Source organism: Staurois parvus, unplaced genomic scaffold, assembly GCF_062004578.1.
Source record: "Staurois parvus isolate SC_StPar_1 unplaced genomic scaffold, SC_StPar_1.0 ptg001110l, whole genome shotgun sequence".
Lineage (NCBI taxonomy): Eukaryota > Metazoa > Chordata > Amphibia > Anura > Ranidae > Staurois > Staurois parvus.
In genome coordinates, this window is record NW_028318906.1 from 459,139 (window position 1) to 475,915 (window position 16,777).

Here is a 16,777-nt window from a genome sequence, read left to right on the forward strand (position 1 = left end):
TGGTGTTGTATGGGGCATGGATGTTGGAAGAGAGAGAAGCGAGTGTGTTGTGGATGCTAGTGTGTTGCGTGAAAGAATGTTTGTGGGATGTAAGAAATCTTGTGGTTTATAAGAAAGAATGTTTGAGTGTGAGAGTGCGCGGCCATGGTCCGTGGACGGATTTTTTCCTATGCTTATTATGACCGTTTAAAATTTGGCGCTGGTGAAGCGAAGAGGCTTTGGTCGCTTAAAAAAATGGAAGACATGGGCTGTGGGATAGTAATCACTTCTACAGCCTATTAATGTCTTATGTTATGACAATTAAGGTTTATATTACCTATTTTTTCTTGAAGTTATCTGCTAAGGTTGACATTCCTTGAAAGTAGAAGTCTTCTCTATGATATGTGATGCGTAGCTGTCTTTTTATGATTATTAATACCTTTTTTGATGTTCCCATAGGCGGGATACGTGTGATGGAGGGGGGGAGGGAGCGTGTGGCAAGGGAAAGATTTAGGTCCGTTGAGCGTCTAGTGGACAGGGACAGAATGCACATCTCACGTGACTCTTCATACGGGGAAAGTCTGGAAACCAAAGACACCATTGGGAATACAGAATTCTCCAAAGTGACGACTACAAAAGAAAGAAAACTGGAAAAGTTTATATCCGCACTGAAGAAAATTGCATGCTTTGTATTTTTCCGTTTTCGATGTAAATTTTGTTTATTCATTGTGATTACAAATTTATTTTATGTGCTGAAACATGAGTCTAAGTTGTTTTGCTCCTTACGTGAGATTGTAAAGTTTGTGATATGTTTTTGATACTTTTCTAATAAAAAGAATAAAAAAAATCTGTTCTAATCAGTTTAATATCGGATACGTCCCCTATCTGGGGACCATATATTAAATGGATTTTTAGAACAGGGAGATGGAAGAAGAGCTTGCTCTGTCCACTCCACGCATCGACCTGGTATTGCAGTACCTCCAGGACCGGTGCACCCCTCTTATGCGGTTTTCCAAAAGCAGACAAAAATGACTACAAGTCACTTTCCTTTCTTTCCCCAAGAAGGAAAGGAAAGGGCACAAGGTCACAACTGTGATGGGAGTGAGTGAGGCCCATCCTAGTGGTCCCAACCAGCCTTGGCTTTGGCTCCTGCAGACCAGAAGGCAGCCTGCTTGCTTCATTGTGTTGTGTGTTATTGTTGTGCCTTATCTGTGTTTGTTGCTGATGATAACTCTTAACGAGGTGTGAAAAGCTTCATTCCATTAAAGGTGTTTTTAACCCCTGGTGTGCCTGTGTGCTTTTGTTTGGTCGGTGTCACTTTCTTTTTTTCACGCTTGCCTGGATGGGACGACCTGCCCAACGGCCTGAAAAGAAGCGAGGAGAGTCAGCAAGCTCTCTGTCTCTCCGTCCGAAGGAAAGCAGGAAGTCAGCTGGCTCGGAAGCCTAGCTTTCAGCACGTCCGAAAGGAGGAGGGAGGCCTGCCTGGAAGCCTGTCGGCAGCAACCCGAGAGAGCTGCTGCTCAGCTCGACTCTGGGACGCCCGAGCTGCCGCACGGATGCCAAGGCCTGTGTCTCCCTCTAGTGGCCCGCCTCGCCCGCATAGCTCTAGAGGCGGGGCCATGCAAACGACGGTGCTGATTTCCCCTCAAACCAGCAGCACCTGCTGGTGCCCACTTGGGCTAGAGAGGGAGCAGACTGGGCCCAGGGGATGGAAGCCAAGTGTCCAGGGAGGGAGTGTAGGCAAGAGAGCCAGGCCATGGGCCACAGGTGTGAATTTGGGCAGCCCCAGCCACCTGGAAGACCCCTGCGGAGGAGTAGGGCCCCCTGCGGCCCGTGTAGCTCTCAGCGAGCACGTCCCCTCGGCCCGCTTGGGCGGCCCTCGGGTAGGCCCGAGTTTCCGGTTATCGCTTCTCGGCATTTTGGCTAAGATCATGTGAGTCTCGGCTCCTTGATCCTTAGTCAGAAGGTGCCTGGGGTACCCGACGGTCAGCCTTGAGGGGAGCGTCCCTTTTCGGAGGGCCCCCCCTTGTTGCTATTGGCAGGAGGCTTAGTCCCCAGGCAACGAGTTGCGATCCCTAAACCCACTCTCCCCGTGTGGACCGAGTGTGATGGTCACAGGATGGCGGCGGGAGCCCCTGATGCACCAAACATGCTGAGGCTGGTTGTGACCAAGCAGAAGCGATCTGAGGTTGGTCTGCATTTCGTGCAGAAGAAGGTGATCGAAGACCTTTTTGGAATGGCGTGTGAGAGTATTTTTTGCGTGCAGTGTTTCCCGGTAACTGGATTGTTTGATGTAACTTTCTGGAAAAAGGAGGACCTGCAGACATTTTTGCTTCGGAAAGATGAGAAGGAGGGGGACCCGCTGCTGGAGGGCATTTCGTTTAGGTGCAGTGAGAGCAAGCAGCGGGTCCCAGTGACGGTTCATATGTACAACCCGTTTGTACGGAATGAGGAAATTCGGGCGTTCCTGTTGCAATACTGCGACTTTGTGTCCCCGGGCACAAATATGACAAATGTGTTTGGGACCTTCAATGGTCATAGGCGGTTCTGGGCGCAACTGAAGGCTGACCTAGGTGGGGTTGGGGGGGTGAGGCACCCCCCGCAGGCATTCTCGATAGGTAGTAACAGAGGCTACCTATAGTACCCCGGTCAGCCCGAGTTCTGCAGAACGTGTTTTGCCTTTGGGCACACAAAAGAGTACAACCGGGCAGGTGTGCAGAAACTGCTATAAAGCAGGACACAGGATGGCGGAGTGCCCCGACGGGCGGCAATGGCACATTTGTGGCAGCAAGGTGCACCTTGCGAGACAGTGCCCTGAGGTGGCACAAAAAAGGGCGGAAAGCTCCGGTACAGATAGCGGTGGCAGTGACACCTTGGGAGCCCAACATGCACAGGTCTCTTATGCCAATGTGGCAAGGGGTGTGGGTCCCCGGGGTGAGTACCCCTGTTGCAGAAATTGCCTCTCTGGATCCTCCCGAGGAAGCGACCAGGAGTGAGGGGGCTATCCTTCCACATGAGGGATGTGTCCCTGAAACCCTGCTGGCAGAGGGAGAGGAGGCGGCAGGCCACGTGGAGGAGAGTGTGGAGGAGATGGACCAGTCGACATGTCTGAAAAGGAAGAATCCTGAGTCCCCTTCCCCCTCCGGTGTCATCGAGGAGTTTCACAGCAGTGCGGAGCCTGAAAGTTGTGAGCAGGCTGAGGAGTCTGATACGTCCGTCCAGTCCTTCGCCAGTTCAGGCCAGGTAGAGAATCTACAGGAGATCACTGGATTCAGAAAACCGGCCAAAACAAGGGCCCAAAAGACTGAAGCCATGAGGGGGGTAAAAACGGAGGAGCCTTCCCGGTCAAGCAAAAGGACAAGGTCCAGAGGAAGAGGGCCCTGAGAAATGACAGATAGGTCCTCTGAACATGCCTTAATTTGATGGTGCGGCTGAGGGTTTGCTCACTAAATGTGAGAAGTATACGGTCAGCCTATAGAAGGGCTGCAGTGCTGAAGCTCTTAGCCACATCGCAGAACGAGATTTTTGTTTTGCAGGACTGCAATTTACAGGAAGCGCCCAGGACTTCCGAATGGCCATACAGTGAGGCGGTATGGTCCTTAAGTAAAGAGCGGAATAGGGGGGTGGGGGTGCTCTTTAAAAGTAAAAAATTTAAAGTTAAGAAAATAATTCATGTGGTGGTGGGTAGGTGTGTGGTGGTATATGTGGAGTGGGGGGTGTGATGTGGAAGGTTTGTGGGATTTATGCTAGTAGAAAAAGACATGAAAGGGTGGAATTGTTTAAAAAATTAAGTTTTTTTCTGGGAGGGAGGGAGCCCACAATATTAATGGGGGATTTCAATTGTGTTTTGGAGGGGAAGGATAGACAAGGGGGTGGGGGGAAGGGGGGGGTGGATATGTCTGGGAAGGAGTTGGGGGAGGTAATTAAAATATTTAATTTGAAGGATGCAGGGAAGGATAAGGGGTACACATATTTTGGGGATAATGGGAAAGTGTGTTCCAGGATTGATTTCTGCTTTGTCTCCAAGCCATTGAGTGTTGAGTCATTTGCCATAACAAGGGAGCCTTTCACGGATCATGGAAGGATCGAATGTGTTGTAAGTATAAAGGATGAAGGTATGTATGGGAAAGGGGTATGGAAGCTAAATGTAAGTTTGTTGGAGGATGAGGTTATAAAGAGTGAATATGTGAGTCAGTTTGTGAAATGGAAGAGGAGAATGAAGGATTTTGAAGATGTGGTTGAATGGTGGGAGTGGATAAAGATAAGAACAACATTTTTCTTTATACAAAAAGGGTGTGAGAGCTAAAAAGGAGAGGGTGGGGTATGAAATGTGGCAAAAAAGGTTTGAATATTTAAATGAGCTGAGGATGCTGGGAGAAGATGTGAAATGTGAGATTGAGGAAGCGAGAGAGAAATTGAATGTATTTATGGAACAGAAAGGAAAAAATATAATATCGCAGGCAAAGGCCGTGCTGAGAGAGACTGACGAGAAGTGCACAAAATTCTTTTTAAAGAAAGTATATAGTGAGAAAGGCGAGATGAGGAGTGTGGTGAAGGAAGATGGAAATGAGGTGTATGTGAATGAGGTGAAAGAGGCAGTATGGGAGTTTTATGCAAATTTGTATGCAAGGAAAGAGATGGAAATATGGAAGAAGAGGTGTTGGAATATATTGAATCAGGTTTGGATGATGAGGATAAGAACTGGTTGTGTGATGATATAATGAAGAGTGAGATAGAGGTATGTTTGAAGAAAATGAAAAAAGGGAAAATGTCGGGGAGTGATGGTTTGCCTGTAGAATTTTATTGTACTTTTTGGGATGTGCTGGGTGATTGGGTGCATGTGGTATGTATGGAGGTTCTAAAAAGAGGGAGATTGTCAAAAACTATGTATGAGAGTATAATTGTTTTGTTGCACAAGAAGGGATGTAAGGAAGATTTGAAAAACTGGAGACCAATTTCGTTGCTGAATGTGGACTATAAGTTGATTGCGGATAGATTGAAGGAAGTAGTGGCTAAGATGGTGGGTGAAGAGCAAGCATGTGCGGTGCCTGGAAGAACGATCGCTTCTCGGCCTTTTGGCTAAGATCAAGTGTAGTATCGACCTTGCCTTTAGGGGTGTCCCGGCTTCCAGCTAGGACGTTGAGAAACACTTGTATCTATCCAAGCCATTTGGTCTGTGTGGGGTACCCTCTTCTCGGCCTTGTAGGATCGTCGATTAAATTCGGCTTCACCTACTTGCTGCTATTGGGTCTGAGGCTTAGCCCCCACACAGAACGAGTTTGTGATCTTCCCCCCCCTTGTTCACTCTGCGTTACTACCTCCGGGCAGTAGACGCTCAATAGCCTTTTCAAAGGCTAAGCAAGCGAGAGTGAAGCCGCCGAGGAAGAAGAAGGAGAAGGAACCCGACCAAGATCTCTGGGAAGCCCTCCTGAGAACTCCTCTGCGCCAAGATGGGGAAGAAACAGACCGTGAAGAAGCCACAGAACGCCGCTCCCGCCAAGACCCCGGGAGAAGCCCCCTCCGCCTCCACCTCCACCCCAGACCGCTCCGGCCCTGCAGACGGCCTCCCTCCCTTGGAGCCCTGGATGAAGCAGACAGTCGTGCTGCGGCTGAAAGAGGTGGAAGGCAGAATCCCGGACATGACCCCGGAAGTCTTTGGCAAGAAAATGATCCTTGAACAAGGATTCAGCAAGGCAGAGACCCTGTCGGTGCAGTCCTTTGTGAAAGGTTTGTTCCTTGTCACATTTGTCTCCCTACAGGTGTGCAGAAGGTACTGGGAGGCAGTGAAGACCGCTGGACCCGACTCCCTCTTCCGAAAGTTCACTGCGAACTCTCCCATTCAAAGGGACGAAAGAAGGATCACGGTGTCCATGAGGAACCCTCACGTCCCCGGCAGAGACATCGCCACCTACCTCCAAAGGTTTTGTGTCGTGTTGAAGGACCCAATCCGGATACTAGACACCAACGGCTTCTGGACTGGTAAGTGGGCTGTGTTTTGCAGGCTACTAAGAGATCGTCCCGCTGGAGATCTCCAACACCTGCAACAGTGCTTCTCCCTGGGATCGTCATCAGGACTCCTACACTACCCAGACCTACCCCAGTCATGCCGCAGGTGCGGCCAGCCGGGGCACGAGGGTAAGGAATGCAGTGTGCTTTCTTGTAGGTTCTGTAGGTCTGCAGGTCACGAGACCAAGGATTGCCCGAGGTCCAGAACCTGCAACCTCTGTGGACGGTCAGAGCACGTCTACAGAGACTGCCCGGAAAGAAGCAGGACGTACGCTGGGGCCCTGAGCAAGGGCCCTGCCACCAAACCAGCGCCACAGAAACCTCCAAAGGACCCGGGTAAGAGGAACCCCCCCAGGCCCCAGGTCCCCCTGCCCCTGGTCCCCCTGCCCCAGGTCCCCCCGCCCCCCCTGCCCCTGGCCCCCCCGCCCCTACCCCTGGCCCCCCTGCCCCTGGTCCCCCTGCCCCGGGTCCCCCTGGTCCACCCGCCCCTGGGCCCCCTGCCCCTGGGCCCCCTGCCCCGGGCCCAGTTCCACCTCCCCCTGACCTGTCCTCACAGGAGGACTTCCCACCCCTTCCCCCTGTCACCCCTGTCAGCAACTCTGCGACGGGATACAGGAAGCGGAAGAAGGAGCAGGCCAGCCCGGCGGTGGAGGACCCCTCCTCTGCCACCAAGCGGCCTGCCGTCCTCCAGAATGTCGCAGGTCCCGACCCCGTGGGGGAAGACCTCGACACGCTGGAGGAAGAAGAGGTGGAAGAAGAGATGGCTCTGACCCAGTCGGACCCAGATCTCTCCACCGACTTCGATGAGGTCCTCAACGAGGTCCTCAATCAGATTGGTCTGGGCCAGGACACTTGTCAGGCTGCAGAAGTCACAGAGGTCGCCCCCCCTCTCCAGGGGAGGTAAGCACAGCCCCTGCCAACTAACCCCTTCACCTCTTTCCCATGATGGCTGAGATCTCTATCTTTTCCATTAATGTGAGGAGCATCAAGGATGCGTCTAGGAGGCAGACTGTGCTGACCTTTCTCTCCACTCAGCAGAGTGATGTGTACATGCTTCAGGAGTGCGCACTTCCCCCTCTGAGGAGGTACACTCATTTGTCCTCCCAGTGGACCCACGGTCCCTCCTACTGGTCTGGGGGTGGCGATTGCAAGTCCGCAGGGGTTGCGGTTCTTGTCAGGGGAGGACGTTTCACTGTTGACTCCGTCCATGAGCTCGTCTGCGGCCGCCTTCTGGTCATAGACGGTTCGTGGGCGGGGGAGCCCGTTAGGCTCATCAACGTGTACGCCCCCCCGGATAAGAACGCGCGGCTGGAACTTTTCCAAACCCTGCGGACGCAACTCGCCACAACGAGAACAGTAGTAATCGGCGGTGATTTCAACTGTCCGATAGAGGAGGATGGACGCAGCTCCAGCATGTACGCAAAACTCGACACCACCTCGAAGCTGCTCCGGGAGATGATTGCAGAGGCTTCCCTGCGAGACGCAGTGGGATCCGTGGGGCGCGGTTCCGTGAACTACTCATGGAGCCGCCCCGATGGATCTGTGCGCTCTAGGATTGACTTTGTGCTCACCTCCAGGGCAGTCAGGCACCGCGGGTTCTCCATGGTTCCCTGCTTTTTCTCTGACCACAGGGCCATTCACTTTCAAGGCGATCTGGGAGAGGGCTTTGCCCCGGGCCCAGGCTCCTGGAAGCTGAATTGCACCCTGCTGGACGATGAGGAACTGCTAGAGGAGCTCAGGGAAACCTACGGTGCCCGGCGAGAAAAGAAGTCTTTCTTTCCCAAGGTTAGCGACTGGTGGGAGTTCGTGAAAGTCAAGCTGCGCAGCTTCTTTCAGGCCAGGGGACACCAGCAAGTGTGTGCCAGGAGGAAGGAACTCAGGAGGCTGCAGCGTCAGCTGCAGTCCCTGCAGGACCTTCATCACTGTGGCTGGGACGTGAGGCAAGACCTGGAGGACACCAAGAAGTGCTTGAAAAAGCACTTTGAGGAAGAATCCAGGCACATTGTCTTCCGTGCCAAGGTGGAGCATCTCGAGAAAGGTGAGAAGTGTAACTCTTTCTTTTTCAGGAAACTCCACTCAGGACACACACCCCTGTCTGAGCTGCGTGACAAGACCGGAACACTCCAGAAGGGGAAGGAGGCCGTGATGGAAGTGGTCAGCGACTACTACTCCGACCTCTACTCCCCCAAAGAAACAAACTCGGAAGCGGCCGACAGGTTCTTGTCAGGTATCTCTAACGCTATTGATCCTGCAGGTTTGTCGGCCACCAACGCCCCCTTGACGTTGGAGGAACTGCACTCTGCCGCTAAATCCTTTAGGCAAGGCAGGACCCCGGGCTGCGACGGTCTCCCAGCGGAGCTATATGTAGCGCTGTGGGATCTCGTGGGCCCGGACCTGCTCGAGCTGTACGAGGAGATGGTGGTGGAGGGCAAGATGCCTCCTTCGTTGAGGGAGGGGATGATCACGATCCTGTACAAGCGTAAGGGGGAGAGATGTGATTTGAAAAATTGGCGTCCCATCTCTCTCCTGAACGTGGACTACAAGATCCTCGCCAAAGTCATGGCGAACAGGCTGAAGACTGTCATCGGACAGATCATCCACCCGGATCAGACTTGTGGCATTCCTGGCCGCAGGATTGCGGACAGCCTAGCGCTTGTCCGGGACACGGTCCAATACATCAAGGACCGCCGTGTGCACGCGGCCCTGGTCAGTCTTGACCAGGAAAAGGCCTTTGACCGTGTCTCCCATGGGTTTATGTGCAGAGCCCTGCGCAGGTTTGGTCTCGGGGAAATGTTTTGTGCATATGTTGACATCATGTATAACGACATCTGTAGTTCCGTGCAGGTGAACGGCTGGAAGACTGACCCCTTCCCGGTTCTCTCCGGGGTCAGACAAGGCTGTCCTCTCTCACCTCTGCTTTTTGTTTGCTGTATAGAGCTCTTCGCCGAATGCATCAGACGGAATCCAGAGATTGGGGGAATCACCGCACCGGGACCAGACAGACGGGAAGTGAAGTGCTCGCTCTACATGGACGACGTGACGGTGTTCTGTGCCAACCGGCGCTCCATCGACCTGCTCGTCCAGACCTGCGAGGACTTCGGCCAAGCTTCGGGGGCAAAGGTCAACTGCGGGAAGTCGGAAGTCATGCTCTTCGGAAAGTGGTTCCTGCCTTCTTCTGCATCCATGCCCTTTGGCATCAAGACAGACTTCATGAAGATTTTGGGAGTTTGGTTTGGTGCCGAGGGCGCAGCCCTGAAGTCTTGGGAGGAGAGACTGGCCAAGATGCGCCAAAAGTTTGGACTCTGGAGCCTCAGAGACCTCACCATCGAAGGGAAGACACTGGTACTCCGCAGCGAGATTCTCCCTGTGTTGCAGTACCTCGCCCAGGCCTGGCCCCCTCAGGTCAACACCTGCAAGGCCATCACCAGGGCGGTGTTTCACTTCATCTGGGGCTCCAAGATGGACAGAGTGAAGCGGGCAGTCATGTTCAAGGAACCCCTCAAGGGCGGTAAGGGCGTGCCCGACATCGCCACCCAGCCGAGGGTGTTCTTTGCTTGCAACTGCATCCGCAGAACTTTGCCAAGACGGATTATGGACTCTGGCGGGAACGCAATGTCTCGCTTCTTCCTGTTGCCTCTCTGGAGGTCCCTGGGGTGGGACACTTGGGATAGTTCCATCCCCTACAACTGGGACACTCCTTGGTACTACTTGGATACTTTCAAGTTCATCAGGGAGCAAGGGCTACAGGGAGTCAAGCCTGACTTGTGGAAGCCAAAGACTATCTACAAGCTCATCCGAGCCAGCGACATTTTGGAGTCGGTTCCAGGCCTGCCTTCGGACACCTGCAAGGTGGTCTGGAGGAATGTTTCTTCAAACATCCTCACCAACAGGCACAAAGACCTGGCATGGATGGCTATCCAGGGGGGACTGCCTCTCAGGACATTGTATCTGCTCAGGTTCCTGGCATGCATAAGACACTGCCCCTTCTGCATCATCCATGAGGAAACGTCTTACCACGTTTTCTGGGAGTGCTCATTTGCTCAGGCCCTGTTGGGGGCCCTGGAACCTGAACTCAAGGACTTTGTGCCTCAGACAGCCATCACTCACTTTGGGGTGTTGAATGGACTGTTCTGTGGAACCTTTTCTCTGGAGGACATTGACAGCGCCTGGCGGGTGCTGTGCTGTTTTAAGGACGCTTTATGGTGCGCCAGAAAGCGCCTCACCCTCCAGCGGGAGAGGATGTCCATTGAGGACTGCCGCAGACTGACCCTCAGTCTGCTCAGAGACTATTCCTTGATGGACTTTAAGGAGTAAGAGGACGTCTGAAGATTTCCCCCTTCCCCCTACTCCCCCTTGCGTGTCTTTGTCCCTTCAATAAAGCTTCGGGCCTGTGTTTCCCCCTTCCTCCCCCTTCCCCCCCCCCCACACACCCGATGCCTATTGTTGATCGTGTTTTTCAGTTATCGTTATCGTGCATGACATAGTGACTAGGAAATGTATATTGTATTAGGATGCTACAGTTTTTGGGGTAAGCGGCGTCATGCATGACGTGGTGGTCCGGGGGATTCATCCTCCGTGCACATCACGTCAGGCATCATACCGCTGAGCGAATGTATTTATTTGCCTGACTGTATTTATCGTATGCTTGGAACTGTATTGCTATGTGGTGCGCTGCGTCGCAGTACAGGGTGAGATGTACCCCGATTACACGTAACATGTTGTTTTTGATGCTTCTGCAATAAAAGTATCTTTTCAATCAAAAAAAACGATTGCTGAGAGTTTGATTGGTTTGAGAGATGGTTTGTGGTATAGTAAAGAAAGAAAGCAGACGGTGGCAGTGTTGGCAGTGGATTTTGAGAAGGCGTATGATAGAGTATCACATGAGTTTATGTTTAGTGTGTTAAGCAGAATGGGAGTGCCTGATGGGATGATAGGTTGGCTGAAGTGTTTATATAAGGAAATGATAAGTAGAGTACAGGTGAATGGTTGGTTGACAGAGGAAGTAGATATAAAAGCGGGTGTAAGGCAGGGGTGCCCTCTGTCCCCTGTCCTGTTTGTATGCGTGATTGAGCCGTTGCTGCGAATGTTGATGAAAGATAAATTTGTAAGGGGAGTAGAAATACCTGGGAGTGGTGGAAGGAGTTTAAATGTAATAGGCTATATGGATGATGTTACGGTTGTTTGTAGAAGTATAGCTGGGTTAAGGAGGGTGAAATTGTTGATGGGAATTTTCTGTTCGGTGAGTGGGTTTGGAATAAATATGCAAAAGAGTGAGTGCAAGTTTTTTGGGGAGTGGAATGATAAAGAGGAATGTGGATGGAAGGTATGTAAGGGAAGTGTGAAAATTCTGGGTGTGAAATTTGATGTGGATTTGTATGGTAGAGAAAGTTGGGAAGAGGTGTATGGGAAAGTAAAGAAAAAAATAGGATTTTGGTCCTTAAGGAGCTTGACAATGGAGGGGAAATCCTTAATAAAGGCAGTGATATTACCGATATTATTGTATTGATATGCTGTGTTTCCTGCTCCCGACAGAGTTTTGAAAAGAATAATCAAAGAGTGCTTTTCGTTCGTGTGGTCGTCAAGAATGGAGAAATTGAAGCGAGAGAAGGTGATGAAAGTGAAGGCGAATGGAGGATGTGTGATGAATATTGAAAGATTTTTGGCTGTAAAATATGTAAGTATGTGTATAAGGATAAGGATAAGTGAAAAAGAGTTTGGCAGGTTGTATGATGAGGTATGCAAGTGGGAGTGTGCTGAGAAAGTATAAGTTGTATGAGTGACTTGAGGAAGCCGGTAAGTTTTGGTGCGCCATGGTTCTACGTGAGAATTGAAAGATGTATGAGGAGGTATGAATTGCAAGAGGTGGTGAAAGAAGTATGGTGTGAAAGTAGGAAGGTAATGAAAGTCTTGGAAGAAAGAGGGATTGGAGGTGATAGTGGGACTGAATGAAATACAAAGTAGAAAGGTATGGAAGAATGTGAGTTGTAAAGAGCTTGTGAATAGGCAGAAAGATGTTGCATGGATGATTGTTCACAGATGTATGCCGACGAGTGAGTTTCAGAGGAGAAGAAGGATGGTAGATAGTGAGATATGTCCGAGGGAAGGGTGTAGATGTGTTGAGAATGTGGAGCATGTGTTTTGGGAATATGGGTATGCAAAGGAAGTGTGGAAGTTGTTGTTAAAAATGGTGGAAGGCTTGTCTGGGGTGGAAAGGATGTCGGTTGAGATTGTGAAATTTGGATTGTGTAAAGTGGGAAAAGTGGAGGAACGAGTGCTATGAATGTTAGTAAATTGTGTGAAAGAGTCTATGGGACGTGCGAAATATATTAATTTTCAGAAAAGAAGATTTGAGTGCGAGGGGAGTGCGTGTCCATGATCCGTGGAAGGCTCTACCTAAACGCATACTGCAACTGCAAAAAATTAGGTTTGGAGAAGTACAGAAAATCTGGAAATTAAGTAGGTGGAAGGAGTGGAGTGGGTGATGGGATGCATAAATAATGAAGGGGGAGTGGAATATGTATATTAAGGTAAAGGGTGGTGGTGGTTGGGAAAAGGTTGTTTTGGTTTTCTTGTTAAGAAGGGAGGTGGGAGGTTGTTTTTTGTGATGAAGGGAGGTGGGAGGTTAAAGAATTTGAGGTTGTGTGATATTGTTATGAAGGGAGGTGGGAGGTTAAAATTTTGAGGTTTTTGTTGGTATGTCGCCATGAGGGGAGGTGGGAGGTTAAAAACTTTGAGGTTTGTTGTGATATTGCTATGGAGGGAGGTTAAAAATTGAGGTTTTGTGTGACTTTTTTTTATGAAGGGAGGTGGGAGGAGGGAGGTATGATAGGGCAGGTGTGATTTTTTGCGTGATATTAATTTGTTTTCTTTGAATTTTTTTCCAGAATGGAAACAATGAAGGGACAGCAGTGAAGGGAAAGCACAGCATGAATATTTGTCTAGATGGAGGGAAAGGAATCGAGGGAGAGTTTTTGTGTGGTTTTTTTGGGAGGGGGGGATATTTTGTGTTATTTTGGAAGTGTGGATTTTGTATTGTTTTTATTGTGTTGAAGGAAAAATTTATTTTATACTTATGTATGTAAATAATTTTTGATGACGTTTTAAATAAAAATTAAAAAAAAAAATCTGCTCTTATCAGTTTAATATCTGATACGTCCCCTATCTGGGGACCATATATTAAATGGATTTTTATAACAGGGAGATGGAAGAAGAGCTTGCTCTGTCCACTCCACGCATCGACCTGGTATTGCAGTAACTCCAGGACCGGTGCACCCCTCTTATGCGGTTTTCCAAAAGCAGACGAAGACAACGAGTCACTCTACTTTCCCCAGGAAGGAAAAGAAAGGGCACAAGTTCAAAACTATGATGGGAGTGAGTGAGGCCCATCCGAGTGGTCCCAACAAGCCTTGGCTTTGCTCCTGCAGACCAGAGGCATTGTGCTTCATTGTGTTGTGTCTTATCTGTGTTTGTTGCTGTTAACTAATGAGGTGTGAAAAGCTTCTTCCATTAAAGGTTCTTTTAACCCCTGGTGTGCCTTTGTTTGGTTGGTGTCACTTTCTTTGTTGCTCAGGTTGCCTGGAAGCTGTGGCCTGGATGGGACGACGTGCCCAATGGCCTGTAAAGAAGTGAGGAGAGTCTGCAAGCTCTCTGTCTGTCCATAGGAAAGCAGGAAGTCAGCTTGCTCGGAAGCCTAGCTTTCAGCACGTCGGAGGAGGCCTGCCTAGAAGCCTGGCAGCAGCCCGAGAGTGTAGCTGCACGCTTCGACTCTGGGATGCTCGAGCAGCCGCAAGGATGCCATGCCAAGGCATGTGTCTCCCTTTAGTGGCCCGCCTTGCCCACGTGGCTCTAGAGGCGGGCCCATGCAAATGACCGTGCTGATTTCTCTTCAAACCAGCAGCAGCTGCTGGTGCCCACTTTGGATCGAGGAGGAGCAGACTGGGCCCAGGGGATGGAAGCCAAGTGTCCAGGGAGGGAGTGGAGGCAAGAGAGCCAGGCACTGGGCCACAGGTGTGAATTTAGGCAGCCCCAGCCACCTGTCAGACTGCTGAGGAGTGGGCCCCCTGCAGCCTGGGGAGCTCTCAGCGAGCACGTCCCCTCGGCCTGCTCGGGCGCCCCTCGGCTAGGCCCGAGTTTCTGGTTATCGCTTCTCGGCCTTTTGGCTTGCGATCTCTACGGGATTGTGAGTTGGAAGGCTTGCTGGTAGGAGACCTGCACCCTCGGCCTTCCCGGGTATACCAAGCCCCGGATACTGCTATTGGGGGTTGCGCTCTCCGAGTGCAGTGAGATCCAATCGCCTGCTAGAACCTCCTCGTGAGGCTGGTTCTACAGGTTTTTCCGTGTGTCTGCATTTATGGCAAGACTACCAGACACTCCTAACACCATAAGGGTGTTAATCCGGGAGAATCGACGTGCAGAGTGCAGGCTCTTTTTTGTTCAGAAAAAAGGTAGTCATGGACCTATTAGGAATGCCTCTTGAAAGTCTGTTTTGCGCGCAGGCTTTCCAAATGAGTGGGTTTTTTGACCTCACATTCTTTAAAATGGCGGATGTCCAGATCTGCCTATTGCGGAGCCAGGAGAAAAGCGGTGATCCTCTAATGGAGGGAGTGAGATTTGTATGTAGCGAATCCAAACAGAGAATCCCGCTCACGTTACAAATGTTCAATCCTTGTGCGGGAGGAGGAAATAAGGGCCTTCCTGTCACGCTATTGTTCTTTTGTCTCCAATGGTATAAAACAAACATCTTAGATTCTCCTCTGGCCGTTAAAGGTACCTATGTCCAGTTGAAAAAAAAAAAAAGAGGATGGCGGCATAGGAGGTTGCGTTCACCCGCCCCAAGCCTTCTCTATAGGGCCAAATAGAGGCATCCTCTAGTACCCAAGTCAGCCGCAGTTGTTTCTCCTTCGGCCACACCCGGGATAAACTGTGAAACTGGCCAAGTATGCCGCAATTGTTTTCAGCCAGGACATAAGACCGCTGAGTGCCCTGAGGGTAGGCGGTGCCACTTATGCGGGGGTGACTCACACCTCGCCCGTCAGTGTCCTAAATTGCTGGCGGAGGTTTTTGATTCCGCCCATCAGATTGGCCGGCCTGTTGGTGGAGGTGGTTTATCGTATGCAGAGGTGGCCAGTGGGGTATCAAGGGGTACTGAGACCCCTGGTGGGGAAGGCACAACTGTGGCAGCACCCAAACCCGATGAAACCCCAGTGGAGGCCCAGGTCCCTGTAGGGGAGACCGGAGTGCCGGCAGTGTCCTCTGAGGCAGTACCCGCCGAGGTGGAGGGTGGCAGGGTGGAAGCCATGGATTTAACTAGAGATACTCTAAAGAGGAAAAAGACAGAGGCCGAGGTGGCTTCTGGCACGCAGAATATCTTAGAGTTTCAGAGTCCGGAGGTGGAGAAACACTCAGACTCATCAATTCTATCCACTGAGTCCTTGGCCTGCATGTTTTCCACTTGCCCCCCGCTGGCAATCATGGGGTTCCAGAGACAAACCCCAGGTGGGAGAAAGAGGAGTGGTATGGAGGGAGTAGCAGGGGCTAGAGTGCCAGCACGGAAGTGTAGGGGAAAAAAGACAAACACATGATGATGTCTGTTGTATTTTACCTTCTGCTAAAAATGTGTTCTTTTCCCTCTCTTAAGGTAGAATGAAATTAATTCTATCATCTTTGAATGTTAGGAGCATCCAAGCAGCTCCTAGACAAGCCGCTATTTTAAAATATCTGGCGCTACTTCCCGGGGATGTATTCTGCCTGCAGGAATGTAACTTGAAGGAAACACCCAGCTTGGATGCGTGGCCTCGTTAACCGGCTGTCTGGTCAGAAGGTTCTGAAGGGAATGCAGGGATAGGTATCCTCTTCAAGAACAAAAGAGCGAAAATTCAAAGTGTGGTCCATATTACCAGAGGGTGGGCGGTATTGGTAAAAGTGGAACTAGACGGGAAGGTGATTAAAATTTTAAACGTGTGTGTGTCTCCAAAAAAGACGTAACGTATTCAGTTGTTGGAGAAATTGAGGCTGTTTCTGGGTGGTAGAGAGCCCTTGATGGTAGGAGATTTTAACTGTGTGTTGGGGGGGGGGGGGATAGGGTGGGAAGGGGAGGGGGTGTAGGGAGGGGGAATACGGGTGGGGGGGCAGGGGTGGTGTGGGTGGTGGTGGGACTGATATGACCAGCAAGATTTTGTCGGAGCTTTGCCAGGATTTTGGCCTGCAGGACATAGGGAAAGGCTATACCTTTTGTGTGGCTAATCGTAGCGTCAAGTCACAAATTGACTTCATTTTTTCTTCTAGGGAGCTGGCAGTCAACTCGTTTTCTATCCAGCCGGAGCCGTTCACGGACCATGGACGGTTAGAATGTAGCGCGAGTATGGAGAATGATAAGATGTACGGTAGTGGCGTGTGGAAATTGAATGTGGATTTACTTAAGGATGAGAGGGTGAGAGAAGAGTATTGTGTGTTTGGGAGATGGAAGCAGAAGAGGTTAGAGTTTGGGAATGTAGTTGAATGGTGGGAGTGGGTGAAATGGCGAACGAAAAAGTTTGTGAGGAAAGGATGTGAGAGGGTGAAGAGAGAGCGTGAGGAGTATGACTGGCGGCAGAAGCGTCTGGATTTTTGGTAGAGATGGGTGAGTGGGGAGAGAATGTGGTGAATGAGGTGGCGGAAGCATGAGTGAAAGTGCGTACGTTTCTTGAGGCAAAAGGGAAGACTATTATGGCACAGGCACGAATGGTGGTGAAAGAGCAGGATGAGAGGTGTACAAGATTTTTCTTTAAAAGAGTGTTTGGTGGTAAGAATGAGG

The 16,777-nt window shown here is 50.6% G+C and overlaps 2 non-coding genes and 1 pseudogene across 2 annotated transcripts; all 3 read left to right on the forward strand.

Moving 5' to 3' along the window:
- The first annotated feature begins 796 nt into the window (after positions 1 to 796).
- On the forward strand, positions 797 to 979 carry LOC149440197 (U2 spliceosomal RNA). The gene has a single exon (XR_016307716.1). It is a non-coding gene; the product is annotated as a U2 spliceosomal RNA (small nuclear RNA).
- Positions 980 to 5,038: 4,059 nt separating this feature from the next.
- On the forward strand, positions 5,039 to 5,244 carry LOC149440198 (U2 spliceosomal RNA; annotated as a pseudogene).
- Positions 5,245 to 13,067: 7,823 nt separating this feature from the next.
- LOC149440199 (U2 spliceosomal RNA) lies at positions 13,068 to 13,262 on the forward strand. The gene has a single exon (XR_016307713.1). It is a non-coding gene; the product is annotated as a U2 spliceosomal RNA (small nuclear RNA).
- The last annotated feature ends 3,515 nt before the right edge of the window (positions 13,263 to 16,777 follow it).